Raw genomic sequence first — 7,239 nt, 5'->3', positions numbered from 1 at the left:
TTAATTTATTGCTACTGTTACAGAAAACACACTGTATATGTAGCATGACGTAATTAATAGAAAACAAATGTACTTACTCAGAGATTGATAGCACACGCAGTGGAAGTGTTACCTATTTAAAACGTCAAACGTCTACGAAATTATGATTTAGGTATAAATAACACTTACACAAATCGTTGCAGACTTTTCTTAGTCTAACTCTAATTATGTTTCGTACAAAAAAAAGCGTTTCGAAACACATTTTTACGTTTAAAAATGCAGCTTTTAGATTCTGTGCTTTTAGCAGCGTCTGCCGAATCCACAGACTTAAATAAATAAATATACGTGGCTAAATCCATCGTCTTGTGGGTTCCCCTCGGAGACAATCGTTTACAAGAAGACAACCTACGCAAAGGTAGGGTACTCTACTCTCTCTACATGTTAATCGCTCATGATATAATAATATATTCCGTCTGGTACTCTCTTCCCGTATTTTCTAGGTCACCCGACTGACACAAGCCTACGTCATCATGTGACAGCGCTATATGATAATATGCTATAGGTATATAGCGGCCATTTTATTGTGACGTAGGCTTGTGTCACTCTGGGAAGATAAGACCATGTTTTATTAGACTATGTTAATCGCTATAAGGATTCCATTATACCACACTAGGCGACGAATGAAACAGAATCCCCACCTTTAAATCCACGACATATGACCATACGAATGCAATATCAAAACACAACGGCGCTAATTATTAAATGTCACTCTACGTCACACTTTAAAGTTAAAACAGACCTTCGCAAACAAACATGCATGTTCACCAACATAACATATCCTTTACTAGGAACGTGACATAATGGACCAATATAACATGGACAACAACTTAATATGAATGGCTACGACGCGTTCTCGCGTGCGTGGCTATTTTCCTTTTCGAAAATGGAAATTTCCCTAATTTCTTGTGCAATTGCCAGAAATTTGCGAAAACCTGGAATTTTCCGCTGTTTCCATGCACATGTAAGTATCATGGGCAATGGGGGAGGGCAGAGGGGCACCTCCCTCCCTTTAGGGAACAAATTTCTATCTAAATGTATGCGTTAAGACTCATTTTGTATGGAATTTTGAGAATCTGTTCAAAATGCCATACAAAATTAGCGCAAATGCGTACGTCACGTCACGCTATCGAATGAAAACACTAGTGTCCTGTTTATCAAAAGCTTGTAACTTGTAATACAAGTGGAAGTCCCTTTCTTACAAAAGCTGTCAAAAAGGGACTTCCACTTGTATTACAAGTTACATGCCTTTGATAAACGGGCTAGGTGTTCCGGAGGCCAAGTGACACTGGAAATACGTTAGTTGTTTTTCGAATGAAGGGGTTACAAAAACGCGTTAAACGCGAAGCGATGAAATTCACGCGTATTCCTGTGAGGTGGTGGGTAGGTGTCAAAAGCTTTACCTGAATGCTTGACGCCTACACTACCCGAAAGGGTGTAACTAAAATTAACACATATTAGGGGTTAGGGGTATGTTTTAGAGCGTATGTATGTTGGTATAGGTATAGGTATATTTTGGTACGTTTCAACATAATTGAGACTGGAACAATTATGTCAAATTATTTATTTATAAGAATGATTTCAAATACCTTTTAGATGGTCAAAAAGATAAAGATAAGATAAGACAGATAAGATGTTAATGTAAAGTATACATTAGAATCATGCTCCCGTAGTCCCGTTTAACTTCTCATCAGAATAAATTCTAATAAATAAATAAATATTATAGGACAATTTTACACAGCTCGACCTAGTCCCACAGTAAGTTTAATAAGGCTTGTGTTGTGGGTACCTAGACGACGATATATATAATATATACATATATATAAATACTTAAATATATACATAGAAAACATCCATAACTCAGGAATAAATATTTGTGATGAACACACAAATAAATGCCCTTACCGGGATTCGAACCCGGGATCTCCTGCTTCGTAGGCAGGGTCACTACCGACTAGGCTAGGATATCCTCCTATATTTTATATTATAAAATAGAATAAATAAATAAACATAACGACGATAAAATCCAGTGAAAGACCTTTGTTTATTTTGAACCAAAGATAAAAATGTACATAACATATTCTCATTTTCCTAAATCGTAAGTTATACTCTTTCGCCGGCACCGTGAGATCACGGTGTTTGCTCTGGAGTTAGCCCGTCACACCCCACGATCGCTACTCAAACTGTTGTGTCAACAACGTGAAAATTTGGACACGTTCCGTTCGAGCAACGCCGCGGGTTTAACAAAAAACAAGAGCTTGTGTTGAACGCAGTCATATTTGAGTAAAGGTCCTATAATGTAGTTACTATAAGACATGTTTCCTGTACTTAAAACAAATTATTTCAAACCGCGCACGAAATAAAGGACCAGATAATTATTAGAAAAACATAGATAGCAGCTATCTTTAAACACAATTTGTATTTAATAAATCGGATTGAAATATAAAAAGTACCTAGGTGAGTTTACCGTGACGTCACTATATTCGTTTTCATATAAATGGGCTTGGCCGGTCGAAGTTTTTAGCAGATGGCGCCATCATAGCTTGCCCTGTCAATCCCTAGAATTGTGTCAAATTTTTGTTTTTTGTTAATACCCTGGATGCCAACCCTTTAAGCCAAATCTCATAGAAAGGGGCAAGCTATGATGGCGCCATCTATGCAAACCTTTGAAAGTTGCCAACCCCATTCCATATTAGCAAATCGTTTTGACAGTTCTAAAAAAGAAGCTGATTTGACTAGTAGAAATGTAGCCTATACGAAATAAGGAACTTGCCTGAACAGTACCTGGGTATTGTTCGGGGCGAGCAAACGATAAAATATAATGTATTATATATATTGCTACTCTTAAATGGGCTTGGGTCGGGCACATATGTCGCAGAGATGATATGAGACGGAGCAAGCGTGTCCTAGCGTGGAGGCCTCGTTCAAAAAGACCAGACCACAGACCTCCAACAAGATGGGAGGATGACATTAAAAAGATTGCAGGCCCACTCACCCAGGAGGAGAGAAGGAGTAAATAGGGCTGCTTGGAAGAGATTTGGAGAGGCGTATGCCCAACAGTGGGCGCATACTCGCTGAGGAAGAAGGAAGAAGTATTATTTAGGTAAGTTACTTTTAGTTGGGAGCTTTTCTACTATAATCACAGAATAAATAATAGTACTAGGTACAGAAGACTCACTCTCTGACAAAACGCGTCTGCCACGATCAGCACAGATATGGCCGCTAGGTGTAGCAAAGCGACGAAATCGCGGAGTGAGCCACGCCTGCTATAATTACGTGACTTTACTAGCCTAAAGCTAGATAGCTATTAAAATAATAGCGTCATAATTATTGAAACTCATTTTAGGATTTTGAACAGCGCGCCATGCGGGACGTTTTGGAAACTCAAAATTCTATACAATAAATATAATTTTTAAGAAAAAAAAACCGACTTCTATGGGCCCCGGTGAAAGATTATGGTAGATGGTGCACTATGTAGAAAAGGAGGTAAAACCAGTACCTACTTTCTAGTAGCATTTCGTTTCCGTAAGGGTCGTAGTTATCTAGCCTAACCTAACCCACTTCTCTGATAGCAGTTCGGTTCTGTGAGGATCGCAGTTCGAACCTAATCAAACCCACTTTTCTAGTAGCATTTCGTTTCTGTAAGACTCGCAGTTCTAACCAAACCTAACCCACTTTTGTTCGGTTCTGTGAGGATCGCAGTTCAAACCTAACCTAACCCACTTAACGGCGCATGCGGTGCGGTGTACGGGAGTTTGAGCGGGAGGGGTTTGGCATCATCATACCCACATTTTATGGTAGGTAATCATAGTGGTTTATTTAGTTTAGGTATCATAGTGGTTTTCCGGGTCAAGGTCCGGGTCTCTGAGTCAGAGTCCGGGTCCGAGTCCCGGTCCAAGTCCGGGTCCGGGTCCGAGTCCGGGTCCGAGTCCGGGTCCGAGTCCGGGTCCGAGTCCGGGTCCGAGTCCGGGTCCGAGTCAGAGTCCGAGTCCGGGTCCGAACCGGATCCGGGTATGAGTCCGGGTCCCAGTCCAAGTCAAAATCGAAATTCGAAATCACCAAACATGTACTATGCGTCGTTGAAGATTTCTGTTCTGATCATCATCAGCAGTTCCACTTCATCAAATGCGACAGTTTTTAATGTAAATGCTTGATTTTATGATGAAAATACAAAAAATTCTATACGTATGCCTTTAAGATTTGAGGAGTTCCCTCGATTCCTTATGGATCCCATCATCAGAACTCGAGCTTGACAGAAATGTGGCTTAAAAACTAAACTTGCTTAACAAACATAACGAAGAGGACAAATCGCCAAACGTGAACTATGCGTCGTTGAAGAGTTCCGTTCTGATCATCATCAGCAGTTCCACTTCATCAAATGCGACAGTTTTTAATGAAAATGCTTGATTTTCTGATGAAAATACAAAAATCTCTATACGCATGCCTTTAAAATTTGAGGAGTTCCCTCGATTTCTCATGGATCCCATCATCAGAACTCAAGCTTGATAAAATTGTGGCTTAAAAACTTAACTTGCTTAACAAACATAACGAAGAGGACAAATCGCCAAAGGTGAATTATGCGTCGTTGAAGAGTTCCGTTCTGATCATCATCAGCAGTTCCACTTCATCAAATGTCACGTTTTTGAATGTATATGCTTGATTTGTTGATAAAAACACAAAAATCACCATATGTATGCCTTTAAGATTTGAGGAGTTCCGTCGATTCCTCATGGATCCCATCATCAGAACTGGATTTTGACAAAAACGGGACCAATCTGTATGCATATACATACAATCAAAAAAATAATTTTCAAAATCGGTCCAGTAATGACGGAGATATAGAGTAACAAACATAAAAAATAAAAAAAAAATAAAAATAATAAAAAACATACAACCGAATTGATAACCTCCTCCTTTGGGATTTGGAAGTCGGTTAAAAAGACACTTTTAACGTCACGCTGTCAAATGAAATTTACACTAGGGCAGGCGTGGCTCACTCCGCGATTTCGTCGCTTTGCTACAGGTAGCTAAAAGTACATCCGTTCCACTCCAATTTTGAGGTTTGCCATATGCCGCGCGTGGCGCTGTCGCCACCTAGCCATATCTGTGCTGATCGTGACAGAGGCGTTTTGTTAGAGAGTGAGTCTTCTGTACCTAGTACTATTATTTATTCTGTGACTAGGGATACTGTTGGCTGGTGCAACACGTTGTTCGCAAATCCCAATTCTTGAAGTTGACACTAAATATTTGTTATTAAATATAATGAAAACAATTCTTTTGGTGTAAATGGCACCTGTACAACTGTTTTTCAAACCATTGATAGTGGAGGTACTCGTAAAATCTGGAGGATGGACCACTGTCGAAAAAAGGTATATTCACGTAAAAAGTTATCACGGCTAACCACAGGTCATCCGCGCCAATCGTGTTGATGTTTTTTCAGCGCCACAGGCTGTCGAAGGCTTATTCTAATTTAAAAAAGTATTATTGTTTTAATTTTGTTTCTCACGCGCGTCAATCAGTGCGAGTGAAATCGCTAATGACTGAATAACATGCACGCATAGGTAGACAAATCTTGGTGAGCATTAAGATCCTCCTCCTTGCGTCGTTATCCTCAGTAATGAGGGTCGTGACCTCCCTTCAGAATCACCTTCTCTTTCACAATTCCTCTCCATCTGGTTCTGTCCTTGGCGGTATGGAGAGCCCTGTGGACTGTGGAGTCAAGAGCGGTGCGGATCTGGTCGGACCAACGTATTGGACTGCGTCCACGCCCAGGCCTTTTCCCATCCACTTTGCCTGTCACAAAAAGCTTTTCGAGGCTGTCACCGTCTTTCATTAAGATCATTAAGATCAGCACCATAACAAGTAATTAACTGGCAATCGGGTTCAAGTCGCTGTCGGCCTCTTTATCGTGGCGTGCAGATCCTGTTCGGCCTCTTTTTGATTTTCCAATCGCTGATTGGTCCCCGCCGCGCGCACAAGTGGGCATTTCGCTCGCACTGATTGATGCGCGTAAGATGCACTATGAGTCGTGTCGAGGTTGTCATAGTAAGATCAAAACCATAACAAATTGTTAACTCAGAATAGGGCTCAAGTCGCTGTCGGCCTCTTTAGGGTCTCCCCAAATATATCGACGCGCATTCGGCAAAAGCCGATAGGAAAAAGCTTTATGTCCGCGTAATAAGAGCGACGAAGCCGTCGACGCGTTGGCAGGTGCCGGCCGATGCGAGCCGAGCCGAACGACGACTTTTTCGCTCTTATTGCGCGGACATAAAGCTTTTTCCTATCGGCTTTTGCCGAATGTGCGTCGATATATTTGGGGAGACCCTTACCGTGGCGTCCAGATTCAGCGGCCGATACCAGTACAGTATACAGATCCTTCAGTCGCTTTTTGTTTTTTCTTTCGATGATTGGTCCCCGCGCGCACACATGATAAAGGATTTCGCTTGCACTATTTGTTGTTGTTTGGTTTTGTCATAACAAGATTAAAACCATAACAAACCGTTACACCAGGATCGGCTTCTCGGTCGCTGTCGGCCTCTTTACCGTGGCGTCCAACGTTCAGATTCGGCGGCCGATACCAGATCCTGTTCGGTCGCTTTTTCCTACTCGTCTCGCTGATTACTCCTCGTGCGCGCACGTGATAAGGCATTTCGTTCGCAATGTTTGTTGTTGTCATAACAAGATCAAAACCGTAACAAATCGTTACATCAGGATCGGCTTCTCGGTCGCTGTCGGCCTCTTTACCGTGGCGTCCAGATTCGGCGGCCGATACCAGATCCTGTTCGGGCGCTTTTTGCTTTTCGCGGATTCTGGGAACCTGTTTGCAGTTGACTGGTTTCGTCTTGAACTTTTATGGAGACTTACATAATAAAGGCGAAAATTTTTACACGTTTTAAGTAAACTGTTAACGGGAGGCTTCAACAAGGTATCCATGCTAATTTGTTTTGCTTTATTAGTTTTTAAGTTAGTTTCGACTAGCATTTTTTTTTCCTTAGTAAATAGTTTGTATTCAATATACATATGTATAGTAAGTAAGTAAATACACTTTATTGCATCACCAAAAAAAATTTAATAACAGCTTAGGTTTACAATATAAATAAGGGTAGCAACAGGCAGTCTTATCGCTGTGTATCGCTGCTAGGTATATTATTAAAAATTAAAACTTGATCACTTAAATATTTTTGGTCTACAAATGATACGACA

The sequence above is a fragment of the Cydia fagiglandana genome, chromosome 17 (genome assembly GCF_963556715.1).
Source record: "Cydia fagiglandana chromosome 17, ilCydFagi1.1, whole genome shotgun sequence".
Taxonomy (NCBI): Eukaryota; Metazoa; Arthropoda; class Insecta; order Lepidoptera; family Tortricidae; genus Cydia; species Cydia fagiglandana.
This window is presented reverse-complemented; position numbering follows the sequence as displayed.